Source organism: Equus asinus, chromosome 20 (assembly GCF_041296235.1).
Source record: "Equus asinus isolate D_3611 breed Donkey chromosome 20, EquAss-T2T_v2, whole genome shotgun sequence".
Classification (NCBI taxonomy): Eukaryota; Metazoa; Chordata; class Mammalia; order Perissodactyla; family Equidae; genus Equus; species Equus asinus.
In genome coordinates, this window is record NC_091809.1 from 49159335 (window position 1) to 49173818 (window position 14484).

Genomic DNA, 14484 nt, shown 5'->3' on the forward strand with positions numbered 1-14484 from the left:
TGTGTGGACTTGGGCGAGGACTGGCCCTTCTCCTTCGGGAGACGCGGGGCGGCTTTTGGGAAGGCAAGGGACTTCCTGTAACAATGCATCTCATGATATTTGGAATGACTATTAAAAAAAGAACAATGTACAATCAAAGTCCTTGGCCACATTGTAGAACTTTGGGGATGCTCGCTCCAATGGACGGCTGTTACCTTCACCGTTCCAGTTTTTAAATCTTGAGTCAAGCGCCAAAAATAAATAAATAAATAAATAAAACAAACAAAAAAACCAAATAAAGCCATGCCAATCTCATCTTGTTTTATGCGCAAGTTAGGTTTTGTCAAGAAAGGGTGGATCGCACTAACAGTCCGCCTAGAAGCATTTGCGGTGGACGATGGAGGGGCCAGACTCGTCGTACTCCTGCTTGCTGATCCACATCTGCTGGAAGGCGGACAATGAGGCCAGAATGGAGCCGCCGATCCATACGGAGTACTTGCGCTCAGGGGGCACGATGATCTTGATCTTCATGGTGCTGGGAGCCAGGGTGGTGATCTCCTTCTGCATCCTGTCGGCGATGCCTGGGTACATGGTGGTCCCACCCGACAGCACTGTGTTGGCGTACAGGTCCTTACGGATGTCGACGTCACACTTCATGATGGAGTTGAAGGTAGTTTCGTGGATGCCACTGGATTCCATGCCCAGGAAGGAGGGCTGGAAGAGGGCCTCGGGGGCCCGGAACCGCTTGTTGCCAATGGTGATGACCTGGCCGTGGGGCAGCTCGTAGCTCTTCTCCAGCGAAGAGCTGGAGGCCGCGGTGGCCATCTCCTGCTCGAAGTCCAGGGCGACATAGCAGAGCTTCTCCTTGATGTCACGCACGATTTCCCGCTTGGCCGTGGTGGTGAAGCTGTAGCCACGCTCCGTGAGGATCTTAATGAGGTAGACCGTCAGGTCACGGCCAGCCAGGTCCAGACGCAGGATGGCGTGGGTGAGGGCGTACCCCTCGTAGATGGGCACAGTGTGGGTGACCCCGTCACTGGAGTCCATCACGATGTCGGTGGTGCGTCCAGAGGTGTACAGGGACAGCATGGCCTGGATGGCCACGTACAAGGCCGGGGTGTTGAAGGTCTCGAACATGATCTGGGTCATCTTCTCGCGGTTGGCCTTGGGGTTCAGGGGGGCCTTGGTCAGCAGCACGGGGTGCTCCTCGGGGGCCACGCGCAGCTCGTTGTAGAAGGTGTGGTGCCAGATCTTCTCCATGTTGTCCCAGTTGGTGACGATGCCCTGCTCGATGGGGTACTTGAGGGTCAGGATGCCCCTCTTGCTCTGGGCCTCGTCGCCCACGTATGAGTCCTTCTGGCCCATGCTCACCATCACGCCCTGGTGCCCAGGGCGCCCCACGATGGAGGGGAAGACGGCGTGAGGGGCGTCGTCGCCCGCGAAGCCGGCCTTGCACATGCCGGAGCCGTTGTCGACCACGAGCGCGGCCATGTCGTCATCCATGGCTAGCTGCGGGCAGTATAGACCGGCGGTGGCGGCGCAGCAGCAAGGGCGAGGGGCTTCTGCTCGCCGGGCGGACGTGGTGTCGGCGGTCTTATTCTACTTTTTTTTAAAGATAAAGAAACTGGAGCTCAGAGTAGTGAAGTTACTTGTCCAAAGTAACACAGCCGGTAAAAGGAAGAATTGGAATTGGAGCACAGGTCTTTAGCTGGATCTTCTGTTTCCTCACCAAGATCCTCTCTTTATCCTGCTTTGTGCCCTGGAGAATCAGACTCAGGAGTTTCATCCGCGACCTCCCCTGCCCTTGGCTTCCTGTAGGGTTTTGCCACTGGGAGGCTCTGGTGGATGACTGGTGGAGAGTGAGGTCAGGGTATTTATCTCCACTCCTCCCTTCCCACTGGGTTGCCAGGTTGGCTGTGTGCCTCTCCTGGAAGCCACAGCACCGGTGGGCTCATTCCCTTTTCACATCTTCCCTCTCCGGTTTCCCTTCTCTTTCCCCTCTGGCCTGGCAGTGGTAGTAACGCTGCTGCCACTGGCCCTGCTCTTCACCGTCTCTGGTTTCCCTCGGGCTGCCCACACTTTGTAAACAGTCCTATATTGAATTCCCCAGCGATTACGTACCTTGTTTCGGTGTCCTGACTGATCTGAATCTGACACTAAGGCCTAGGCTCTTTCTTAGCAGGGGTCACACATGAGCATAGGGATGAGAATGAGTCAGAGGCCCTGAAGGGTCTGATAGAGGGGGTGGGGGGAGTAGGGTAACTAGCGGGAGAAAGAGTTGTAAAGATATTCTGGGATCAGACGAAGAGAGAGTCAGTCGCAAGGTTGAGAAGGTCCAAGATTTTCCCAGCTTTCAAATGGCCAAAACCAGCTATTCATTGGCAAGTGTGGCAGATTCCCCAGGGCCCTGCTGAACTGGTGGGATGAACTCTGTGTGTATGCTTTGGGGTGGGGTGGGGTGGGGGACAGAGGGCTTGGCTGGGATTGGAGAGGATGGGAGCAGAAAATGTTTCTAACAACTCCGGTTTGACACACACCCTTTTTCTTCTGGCGCATTCTCTGGGCAACTCAGCAAGGTCTTCAGCACCCCCGCCCCCAGGCCTCTGCAACCTTTTCTGCCTGGCTGTAGCATTCCAGAAAACCTCAGCCAAGATTGATGGCTTCATAACCTGCCCGGAGTCCTTGTGCTACTGCTGCGCGTCATGAATCATCAATGCCACATCACCCCACTCCCACCAAAGAGGACCCGAAGGACACTCCTGAGCGTGGGCGGGCGCTGGAGCTGCTCCTGCTCTCCGGACACTGGAGCTGTGGCCACAAGGAAGGGGGATGAGGTGCTGCGGGTAGGCAGAACTGCTTTCTGGATGAGAGGACCCTACAGCTTTGAATCAGACATCCCCAGCAAGGTCTCATGGAAACACTTAAATCGGCCTGTCTTCTCGACACGTCTCTGGTATTAACAGTTACTGCAATCACAGCAACAACAGTCATCGGCGGTGATTTCAATGTATTGAATCAGGTGCTTATGTTGACTTGGGCTTTATATACATTTTCTAGTTGAATCTTCTTGGCACAAGCTCAGTCTTCTATCCCCATTTTACAGTTGGAGAAACTGAAGCACAGTGAGTGGTAAACCAGAGATTCAAACGAGGCTTTGATTTCAAAGCCGGAGCTCTTTCTATGATGCCTTTGTAGCCGCGAAAGTGAACATCAAATTGTAGAGCGATCTCTCCAGCATCTTTTTTACAATGGCTTCCCTTGGCCCCTCTGATGCCAAGGGGGCTCCCCGGCCTGGGGGAGGACTTGATTAGGCTCTGTATGAGTTTCCTAGGGCTGCTCTAACAAAGTACCACAAACTGAGTGGCTTGAACAACAGGAATTCCTTGGCTCACAGTTCTGGAGGCTAAAAGTCGGAGATCAATGTGTCAGCGGGGCCCGGCTCCCTCTGAAGGCACTGGGAAAGCATCTGACCTGGGTGTCTCTCTCAGATTCTTGTGGCTCCTCGGCTTGTGGCAGGATAACTCCAGTCTTCATAGGGCCCTCCCCTTGGGTGCATGTCTCTGTCCAAATTTCCTATAAGAACATTTTTCCTTTAATAAGAACCCTGGTCATATTGGATTAAGGCACACCCTGATGACCTCACATACTTGGTAATCTGCAAAGACTTTATTTCCAAATACAGTCATCTTGACAGGTACGAGGGGTTAGCACTTCAAGATCCTTTGGGGACACATATCAACCCGTAACAGGTTCCCTTACATATGCCTGGGCTGCCCTGCCTGCCGTGCTGGGTGGGCTTCATGCCAAGGTGCTCAGGCATTTTGTTAGGTCTCTAGCCACGAACACCCCAAGAGGAGGAGAGGAACAGGGGCATGTGTGCGGAGCAGGAGAGGAGGCCTTCTTTTGGGGCTTGGGGCAGAGAAGGAGAAAAAGGGAGGAAAAGCAGCAAATCCATCTGCCCTTTGCTACCCTTGAGGAGAGTTAGTGCCGTAAGAGGCTTTGGGGCCTCGCTAACTCCTCAGCATCTCCGTTTTATGAAATGAGGGTTTGCAGCAGCAGCCCATCGAAGCACATAGATTACTATTAGCGATAGCACAGCACAAGCACTGTACCTATTGTCCCGGCTCACCGAATACCAGACAGCCCTCCCGTGGGGGCATCTCTCAGCAAAGAGGGCCCGGCTTCACCGGCAGGCTCAGTATCTTTCCCTTCCTGAGAGCCCCGGCCACTCGATTTCCCAGAAGATAGAGATCAACCCCAGCGCACCAGAGAGGAAACTGATCAGTGGAGGAAGAGAGGGCCCCGCTTAGAGATTAGCAGATCCAGGGGAAAAAAAAATTAACAGCAGCTAATTCAGTCACACTTAATTTAAAGTCTTCTCAATAAGAGGTTTAATCTAGATTGAATAAAGTAGGATCTGTGCATTCGCCGGTAACTGGAAAACTCTTGATGAAATTTTGCAATAGTTGTTGATCATCCAGTTTTCTTATTTCCTACATCTCTTCAGTCCTGTTGAGGATTATTGCTGGAGTGCCAGAGTCTGTAAAAGGTTTTGCATTTGATAACAACGTTGGATATGACAGGAAGCATCATATTTGAATACAAATGACAGAATCAAGTATGTATACCACCGATTTACTTTACATTCACTAGTCATTCAACAAACATTTAATAATTAACTATTATGTGCCAGGCATTGTGGTGGGCCAGTGTGGGGGTAACAGTTCTGAATACATTATGATTTCTTCCCCTCAAATGCTCTTGGTCTAGAAAACAGACAGTATTGTACAAGATGAAGCCATCACTCAGAGTGATAAGTGCTCCAGCAGATACTTGAATAATGTGTTTAGGGAAACGCAGAAGAGGAGCGATTAATTCAGGGAGGGGGATGAGGTGCTGGTTGGGAAAGGAGTCACAGAGAAAGTGATATTTGAGCTCTGTTTTGAAGGATGAGTAGAATTTTCCAGGAAGACACAACTTGTTTTTAATTGCCCTCTTACAATGCACGGCCGGCAACGTGGAGTAACGTTTCCAAGGATCCAGGTTGTAAATGGCAGAGCCACACTTGAATGCTAGGTGCCTGACTTCAGAGGCAACTCTCCTGCTAGGATTCCATTCTTACCATTTCCGGCCCCTTTAAGCCTGAGATTTAGGGAACTGGAGACAGAAGCACCCAATGAAGGCTTCGTCCCACAGCAGCTGCGATGCCAAATGCCCAGCAGTGCCAAGAGAGGCTGCGGGCTCAGGCTGCTCTGCAGGCCACAGGCGCCGCCCCAGCAGCCCCTCCAGCATGTGGTGAGGATGAGCAGTCATCCTTTCCCTGCCCAGGCCAGGCTGCATTTCTTCCTCTGACAACTGAACTGATTAGAAGGAAACTTCGACTTGATTAGTGATTATTGTCTCCGTGCAGCCGTGGCTCTGAGCCTGCTCATTTTGGAGAAAGAAGGGATGTTTTGAAAAAACACTAGCAGGCATCTCATTGCCTGAGTGAAATGCAGGCTTGTCTCCGCCCCTCCCCACATCTGGTCTTTCTCTGCTTTGCTTCCAAACTGGTGCCTGCCTTTCCCGGGAGAGGGCTGGGCAGGCAGGGCGGAGCGGACTCCTTCCCTAAACCGTCCCTGCATGCGGAGAGGCCCTGAAACCACTAGCAACTGGAATTCTGCAAACCGCTCCCTGGACCCATCTCCTGAATCCAGAGTCACAGAAGCCAGACCGTAACTCCACTGAGTCTCTGGCATCATCTATCTGCTCAGGCTGCAGTCAGACTGACCTGGGTTCAACCACCTACCACCCGTGGAGCCTTGGGAATGTTGCTTGACTTCTCAGTACCTCAGTTTCCTCGTCTGTAAAATGAGAATAGTAATAGTCCCCATCCCGTAAGGTTGTGGAGAGACCCAATGAGATCATGTCAATAATGCTGTATGTTCATTATTATTATTACTGTTGTTGTTAAACAGGGAAATCCTAGCTTGGCCTCTTAGGAACTGTGTGGCCTTGGGCAAACTCTTCACATCTCTGGTCCTCAGTTCCCTCATTGGTAAGAGGGATATTTTACTTCCCTCTTGGGGTTTTCGTGAAGATTAAACCGACAATGAGGGTGAAATATCCTACACAGGCAGGATGTGGAGCAGAGCATATGCATTGCATGGATCTGATGTTGCGTTGTGTGGGACACAGTCGCTCAACCCAAACCCAGGTCAAAGGCCCCCAGGACCAGGGTCCTGGAGTGGTAGTTACTGAGGAGGTTTTAAGGGAATGGGTGGTGCGGTCTCTATCCTGGGGATGTTGAACCAAAGGGTCAGAAATCCAACACTTACAGACTCGAGGATTGCTGACCTCTACAAATGACCCAGGCCAAGGCTAGTGCTTAGTGCTGAAGGGACACAGAGAGGTGTGGGAAGACCAGGGTGGGAAAGAGTTGTTGAGAGTCTTAGGGAAGGGGATGAAAAGACAGGGAAAAGGGCAATCGTCAGGGAGATGTGGAGGAGGAAGTGGACAGGTAGTGAGTGCCCGTGGGTCAGGTGTGCCCCCTTGAAGGGGTGGCACCAGCCTGATGTAACAGCTGAAGAACCCGGGGCTCAGAGAGTTTCTGGAACAGCTCAGTTCACGCTGTCAATAGCACAGAGCTGGGATTCAGTCTGCCTCCCAAACCTGTGTTCTTGCCATTGCATTTCCCATTTTGAGTACGTTCCTGACCCATCTCCTCTCTTCCAAGCCTGGGGTCCGGGGGCCTGTGCTAATCTGAAGAATCCGGCCTCATCGTGGTATCTCAGCATCCTTGTTGGTATCAGCCCTTTGTTCTTCTAACACTCAGCAGTGCCTGGTGCTGAGTAGGTGCTCACTAAGTACATATTTGCTGCACGGGGACAATATAACCCAAACAAACATTATTTGCTCCTCGTTGGACCCCTCTGAGAAGGTGGCATTTGTGGCATTTTTCAGAGCACAGAGAGGTGGCGTCTCTGGCTCCATCCTACATGTTCCAAGAATGGGCTGACACCGACCCGGTGCCACAGTCATTCCTCAGGCCATGGTGGACACCAGGTTTCCACCTCCTGCCCCACCTGCATACTCTCTTGTCTTTCTCTTTTCCTCATCTCTCATTCTCTTGTCCACTCTCTTGCACCCCACTGTTCCCTTTCTCCTCCTCCAACTCTCACTATTTCCTTTAGTCTCATCACCTTTTTCCTCACTGCCTTCTCTGCTGTGGGCATGTCTCCAGCAGGGATGGGCATGGCCCTGTGTCTTAGGACACTCACTTTTGCTTCAGGGGCTATAGGTGGCATGTCAGGCTGGCCTGCAGCCCAGGGAGGCAGTAAAAGTACCAGATGGATATTCCCCAGTCCAGCTGCACACTAGCCTTATGACCTCAGGCCAGACACTTAAACTCTGAGTCTTATTTTCATTTTTGTTCCACGTTTTCACAGAACTGTGATGAGAGTCAAATAAGGCCACACCAGGCCCTGTGATGTGAGTGACAGAGCGCTGGAGTCATCACACCTTGATTCAACTTCTGGCTCTGCTGTGTAACTTTGGCCAAGACACAATCCTTGAGCCTCAGTTTCCCTATCTGCGGAAGTCAGCATCTTACAGAAATGCAGTCAGGATTCTGTGTGGTGACTGTGGGGAAGATCCTTGTAAATGCTAAAGCTTTGGGCTCAGCTGCAGAGTTGTGGACCGTGCCCCAGGCTGTCCTCCATTCATGGCTTCTTCCCTTAGGAAGGGATTGGCTAATTTCCCAAGGCCGCCTATGAAGGTGCCCTTCCTTCCTGCCCTCCCCATGGGACTCTGTCCTGCCTCCTCCATCAGCCACCTTCTCTGCCAGCCTGGCCGTCTCACCCTAGGGGTGTCCTCGCTGAGCAGGGCCGGTGTCTGAGAGTCGAGAGTCTGGCCATGTTGGGTTTGCCCACAAACTCCTGGCAGCCAGACCACTGATTTATCTCCTGATGCACTCTTTGCCATCTGTTTTTATATTGCTTTCAGCACAAGATAAGTGGCTCCCATACAGTGCTGAGCTTCAGAGATTGCAAAGTTCATGAGTTTGCAGAATTTATGATAAGGCAGAGAATTGTCTTAGTGCATCATTCATGGGTGCAAGGTCCAGAACAAAATGCCGCTGCTTCCAGATGTTTCCTTCTCTCCTCCAGTCCCCTCCTCGGGAGGTGGATGGCCAGCCAGCATCCCCACCGCTCATGCCTGGACTTTGTGAGTGCTCAGTCCCTTCCTAGCTTCTGCAGTGACACAGTAGGGAGCACGTCTCCACAGGAAAGAAGATGAGGAGGAAAAAAGGCAGGAGGTAGCTGGTCACTGTGCTCCGTGTCCTCCAAGTGTGGTTGGCTGACAGCTGAGGTATTGGGCAGGTGTTCTCTGGGCTGGGCGATGGTGAAAACCATTGTCCAGTGTTTTCTTTCTCTTTGAGTTTTTTTTTTTGTAAAGTATTTTGCCATCAAGAGGGAACATGTGGGGCTGGCCCCGTGGCCGAGTGGTTAAGTTCATGCTCTCCACTTCAGCAGCCCAGGGTTTCACTGGTTCAGATCCAGGCCACGCTCAGGTGGTGTCCCACATGCCAAAACTAGAAGGACTCACAACTAAAATGTACAACTATGTACTGGGGGGATTTCGGGAGGAAAAGCAGAAAATAAAAAAGAAGATTGGCAACAGTTGTTAGCTCAGGTGTCAATCTTTAAAAAAAAACAAACGAGAGAATATGTAGCCTAAATTGTAAGTATGCAATAAAAAGACCACCAATGTTTGTTGAAACAGTATACTTCTCTACTCTACCTTTCGAGCTTGACTATCTCACTCATTCATTCATTCTTTTACTGCTCCTTGCATGGCATGATCGAGTGTTCAGGCTTTGGAGTGAGATGACTCTGGGTTGCAGTCTCAGCCCCTTCACACAGTTGGTTTTACTGGGACAAGTTATTTAGTGCATAGAAGCCTCAAGTTCTCCATCTGAAAAACGGGGCTAATAACAGTGTCTACTCCATAGGTTACTGACGATTAAATGAGAGACTATATGTCAAGGGCATAGCATAGTCCTTGGAAACAGAGTAAGCACTCACCTCCAATCTGCTCTTATTGACTCTTCTTTCTGTGTCAGGCACATGGCCCTGCACTCGAAGAGTTTTGGTCAGTGGTTACAGCACAAAGAACAGAGATATGGCTGAGGACTCTGTGAGGTGCCTTAGGCTCTGCAGAAGGGGCGCGCCACACAGCAGGTGGAGGGAAGGCTCTGGGCTGAGTGGTGGGAGTAGGGCCAGTTAGGTGAAGAGAGTGGGAGACAGCATCTTAAGGAGAGGTGGCGAGTGCAAAGTCTCAGGGGTGGCAGAGCACGTAGCTGGTTCTGGAACTCCATGTGGTTGAGTACGTCTTGAGCAGAGAGAATCTGTGGAAAGTGTGCAAAATGAGATGGAGAAGATGCCCGGGTCAGCTTGCATAAGGCCTCGTGCACAAGGCTAAGGATTTTCACTCCATCCATGATGAGCCTCTGGAGGTGTTTACCTAATTCTTTAAAAAGCTACTGTTGATTGAGTGCTTCCTATGTGCTAGGAATTGAAATGTACATATATTATGCTGTCATTTATATCTCCCAGCAATTCTGTAAGATAGATCTTATTATGACCATTTTACAGAGGAAAAAAGCAAGATTAAACCATTTGATTAAGGTCACACAACAAATGGTAGAGCTGGGCTTTCTATGTGGGTCTTTCTGCCACTAAAGCCCTTCACTGATATTCTACGCCCCTTCTAGCTGTATCCATCTATGCCTTCAAGACAGTAGCATCCTAATGTCATAACTCAGGATTAGGTGGGCATTGCCTATAAATCAGGGCAAGACTGGCGAGGCCCTGATCTGCAAGGACCAGGATGGAACAGACACTGGGTTCAGGATGGCATGCTGTTCATGCTAATTTAGCTGGTCACAACTCTGTCAGTAGTTGACAGCGGTGGAGACAAGTCCAAGTTGAAGTGGCAGGTGTTTTCAACACGTGGACAGAGTGTTTGCAAGGCATTTGAGGTGTTTGCAAGCCCTGGCAAACAAGCAAGGGGGCTCTGGGAGCTCCCACCCCCCAAGATCTTATTGAGCCTTGAGCCTTGAGTGAAAGGATTGTTCTGAAACATACACTCACGTGCACACTTAACTTCTTGGACCACCTGACCCGTTCACAGATCGTTCCCTTGTTTCTCTTGACAGACCCAGACTTCCGCTCCTGGGGTTCCATGTGCCATTAGGTCCTCAACTAGTCTTTGTGGCTCAGAGCAGTCTGCCCTTTTTTCTGAGCTTTTCCTCTTGACTATGGCTTTTCCCTTTTATCCCAGAAATCCACCCCTGGCCTTTGGATTACACCCGACATGTGTGCCTTGGCCCCCAGGGCTTGTCCACCTGTGTGTGCCTCCATGCACCACTTCTCATACAACTTGTCTTTACCTTTTGGGTGGAACCAGGCAAAGTTAAGTGACAGGCTGTGACAAAATAGCTGGAACAGCAAGTCCTGGGCCCTGGAGAGGAAGGGAGTAGGAGGCAAATAATCAGAAGAGGCATTTGTGGACAGGGCCAGAGGTAGAGTCCACTTCTCAGGTGGGGGCCCCACATCAGGGGCTGATGGGAGCAAGCACACTGAGGGGCAGGCCTGCTCTGCCCCACTGCCCAGGAACAGGGGCCCCAGGGGGACGAGGAGGACAGAGGCCGAGACTGGGTTCTGAGGGAGAGTCATAACGGACCTGAAAATCATTGCACCAGTACTGGCGCTGAAACAACCATTAACAGCATGATGCACTGTTTTGGGACCCCCTTGGTGCCTCCAGGTTCTAAGAACGAAGACACTCAACAAATCCTTGTGAGAGTTAATCAAGTGGGGCCCCAGTAATGGTGACTCATCTGGGCAAAAGCCCTAAGGGGGTGTCTATGTCACAGAGGTGGGGTACGAGAGGGACAGCTATGGCGACACAGAGGTCAGGGAAAAGGAAGCGAACTGACGCTAACTGAGCACCCATGCTGGCCCGGGCAAGCCTAGTCTCGCTCCATCCTAATTCAGCTCCGTGTGGTGGGGGTCAGTGCCCCTCTCACAGATAAGGAAGCTGGGCTCAGCAATGTTTAAGGACTCTGCCAAGGTCACATGAAATCTGAGAGGCAGAGCCATGATTAGAACTCGGGTCTGTCCAGCTCCAAACTCCGCACTTTTAATCGCTGAATGTGGTTTCTGAGTGTCTCACCTACTCTTAGTTGCAACATTGGCCCCAGCTTCAGCATTAATTGGTATTTCCCAGAAATATTTACTTTTTAATGATGAGCTCTTGAAAAGAGAAACTCCACTCTAACTCAAACAGTAGAAGTTTGACTTCCTAATAGGATTTTCACAGAGGGTTTTTCTTAGATCTGCTCCAGCTGTGCTGTCCGCTATGGTGGCAACTAACCACATGCGGCTCCTGAATATTTGAAACGTGGTTCAGCTGAGCTGAGACCCGCTCTAAGTGCAAAACACAAGCCAGATTTTGAAGACTTACTATAAGGGAAACCATGTAAAATATCTCACTCATAATTTTTTATATTGATTGCATGTCGAAATGATAAAATTTTGGATGTATTGGCTTAAATAAAGTATCTTATTAAAATTAATTTTATCTGTTTGGTTTCGCCTTTATCCCTGTGACTACTAGAAAAATTGAAATAACATATGCGGCTTGCATTATATTTTTATTGGATATACTACTCTCGATGGCAACATTGCTTCATTATTTCTTTCATTCAAAACATATTCATTAATGGCAACTACTTTTTATTAGAAATCTATGACGTTCCAAAAATCTACGTAGTTAATATATAATTGTTATATATACATGTGTCGATGAAAATAATCCATAACCAATCTATAAATGAAAATTTGGGTGAGTTTATTCTGAGCTGAAATCTGAGGACCATGGTCCGGGGCCTTTCTTCCCAAAGGGAGAAAGGGCACCAAAGAAGTGAGGTATACAGAGTGGTTATATACCCCCATATAGGATGTTTCACATATGATTGAAGTGTCCCTCCTGCAATAGTCACAAGATTGCCCTGTCGGCACAGTGCTTGATGGACACAGCAGGTAGTGGGTCTGCTGTCTCAGAGGTAGTAGCAGGAGGCAAGTCTATTGTCTCAAGCTGGGTGGTCACAGGTGAGTGCAGCAATCAGTTCCTAGCCTAAGGAAAGATGCTTAATCCTTAAGGGAATGCCAACGTTGGGAGGGGGAGGGAAGTTGCACCTTTATCTCAAGGGCCTTTGTTCTTGCCATAGGGAACATCTAAAGCAGATATACAATGCATGCTCAACAGCCACAGTCAGGCCCTTTTGGAAAGACAAGGTCAGGCCGAATTAGGTTTATACCAAATGGCTTCCTCATATTCTCCAATATATGCTATTGCTTGCCATTTTTATTTGTCACATGTATAATATATAAGTAGTATTATCCTCATTTTACAGATGTAGGTGAGAATGAGGTTAATTAAGCCCAAAGTCCATCAGCCAGTAATAGACAGCCCAGCACAAGGTTACAGGTGTGGATTCTGGACCAGTTGGCTTGGGTTCAAATCTCACTTCCGCCACTTACTAGTTGGTGACCTTGGGCACAATACTTAGCCTCTCTTTGTCTCAGTTTCCTGTTCTGTACTTGGGGATAAAAACAGAGCTTACCTAGACTAGTTAGAAGAATTCAGTGACTTCCCACATGTTAGGCACTTTCAACAGTGCCTGACACATACAAAAATAAATGCCAATTCACTATTATTGCCTTGAAGTGACAAGAGCTGGGATCTAAATCTGCTTTGCCCAATATCCTTTCTACGAGATGGCCTATGGAACATGTTTGCCAGATACAGCTCTTTGATACTATGGGGTATGTAATATTAATAAGAAATAGGTCTTGCCCTCAGGGGGCTCACAGTCTAATGGAAAATATTACAAATGTATGTAAAACTACAATACAGGGTAGAAAGAGGTAAATGGTAACCAAAAAAAAGAAATGATACCATGAGGACAGACAGATAAAGTGCTGCAAGAGCTCAGATTGGGACAAGATCACCTGGACTTGGAGGAGGTGGTATTTGGGCAGGTCCTAAAAACACATGAGGTAACACTTGGCAAAGATGCGGGTTAGGGCATCATGGCTAACGGGAACAGCAGTAGCAAAAGTATAAACACGAGGAAGTAAAGGCAGGCTTGGGGAGTGGTTAGGAATTGCCTTCTGCTGGAGCGGGGGTTATGGCAAGTGGTACAAGTAATTGGGCTGGACGGTCAGAGTAGGGCTGGCTCAGGGAGGGCCAGGAACGCCAGGCAAAGGAGTTTGTTTATCAAAGGCTAGTTCTCATAGCTGCTGCATATGGCCGGGCAGATGGTACCCTGAGCAAAGGTGCCCAGCCCGGGGGACAAGTGGAGGCTGAATCTGTCCCTCCCTCGTCTCCATCAAGCCGTGCACACTTCTCCCCTAGGAGGACGTCTTTCTAATTTACACAATGGTGCCTGAGCCCTGTCAGCTTTGATGCCAGTGTGTCCCTTCACCAGACTTGCTGACCATGGGCACCCCCACAGGGTCGCCTTCCCCATCCTTAGCCCGTGCAGTAGTTAAAGGCTTCTCCCTTGCCCCATCCACAGAGAGCCTCCCCAGGCATAGGCGTTCTCTTCCCTCTTGTGACCATACATGACAGCGCTGACCCCAGCTGCTTGGGATCATTTCCGTACAGGCTGGCACTGCTGACGAGCTCCAGGATGTCTCAGGGTCATGGCAGGAGGAGCTGCAGGGTCACTTCCCAGAGGCCCCGGCTCGTGTTTGTTCAGGTAAAAGTGCCCAATTCCCCTGTCTGCCGTGACCCCAACACTAGCCCTGCCCCATGAGGCCAAAGAGAAAAATGGCGCCTCGGCTGTCAACTCCCAGGGAGCTCCGCTCTCTCAAATTGAGTTACTCACTGCTCCTAACTTTGCCGTCATCATTTCCTTCTGCAGCCTATTAAAACTCTATCCCTGACTAATGTAGCTGAACGCACTGCTCCCACTCTGTTCTTCTGCCAGCAGCATCTGTACAAAAAAATCAGCTTTGTCAGGCAGGCTTCTCTTTCCCTCTCACTCCCTCTCTTCTCCTCTCCAAGAGTCCACCCAGTAATTGCCCTCCTCAAATATTCCAGAAAGTTCCCCATGCCCTTGAGCTGTCCTCAGCCTGGATTCCGGGACTCTGGGGCAGGCTGCCTCGCTCTTGGCCTGGCAGGCGGCAAGGTCCTCACCCAGCTGTCATCTCCACCAGCCCATATGGGCAAACAATATGCTTCCTATAGAAGCCCTTGTAGGTTTCCTCCAGCACAGCACACCCGATTTCCAGCCCTGCCTGACAGTGTTTATATGGGAGACAGGAACAAATCAGACAGTTTGTTGACATATTCAACACATGTGGCTTGGCACTGGTTCTGGTTGAATGTGTCGGGTCTGGGTTAAGTATGTTTTCAATTTTCAGCCTTGACTTCATGCCTGTACATTGCACA

At 49.9% G+C, this 14484-nt stretch overlaps 1 pseudogene; it reads right to left on the bottom strand.

Moving 5' to 3' along the window:
• Nucleotides 1–261: 261 nt before the first annotated feature.
• LOC106840242 (actin, cytoplasmic 1 pseudogene) lies at nucleotides 262–1535 on the bottom strand (annotated as a pseudogene).
• Between the last annotated feature and the right edge of the window lie 12949 nt (nucleotides 1536–14484).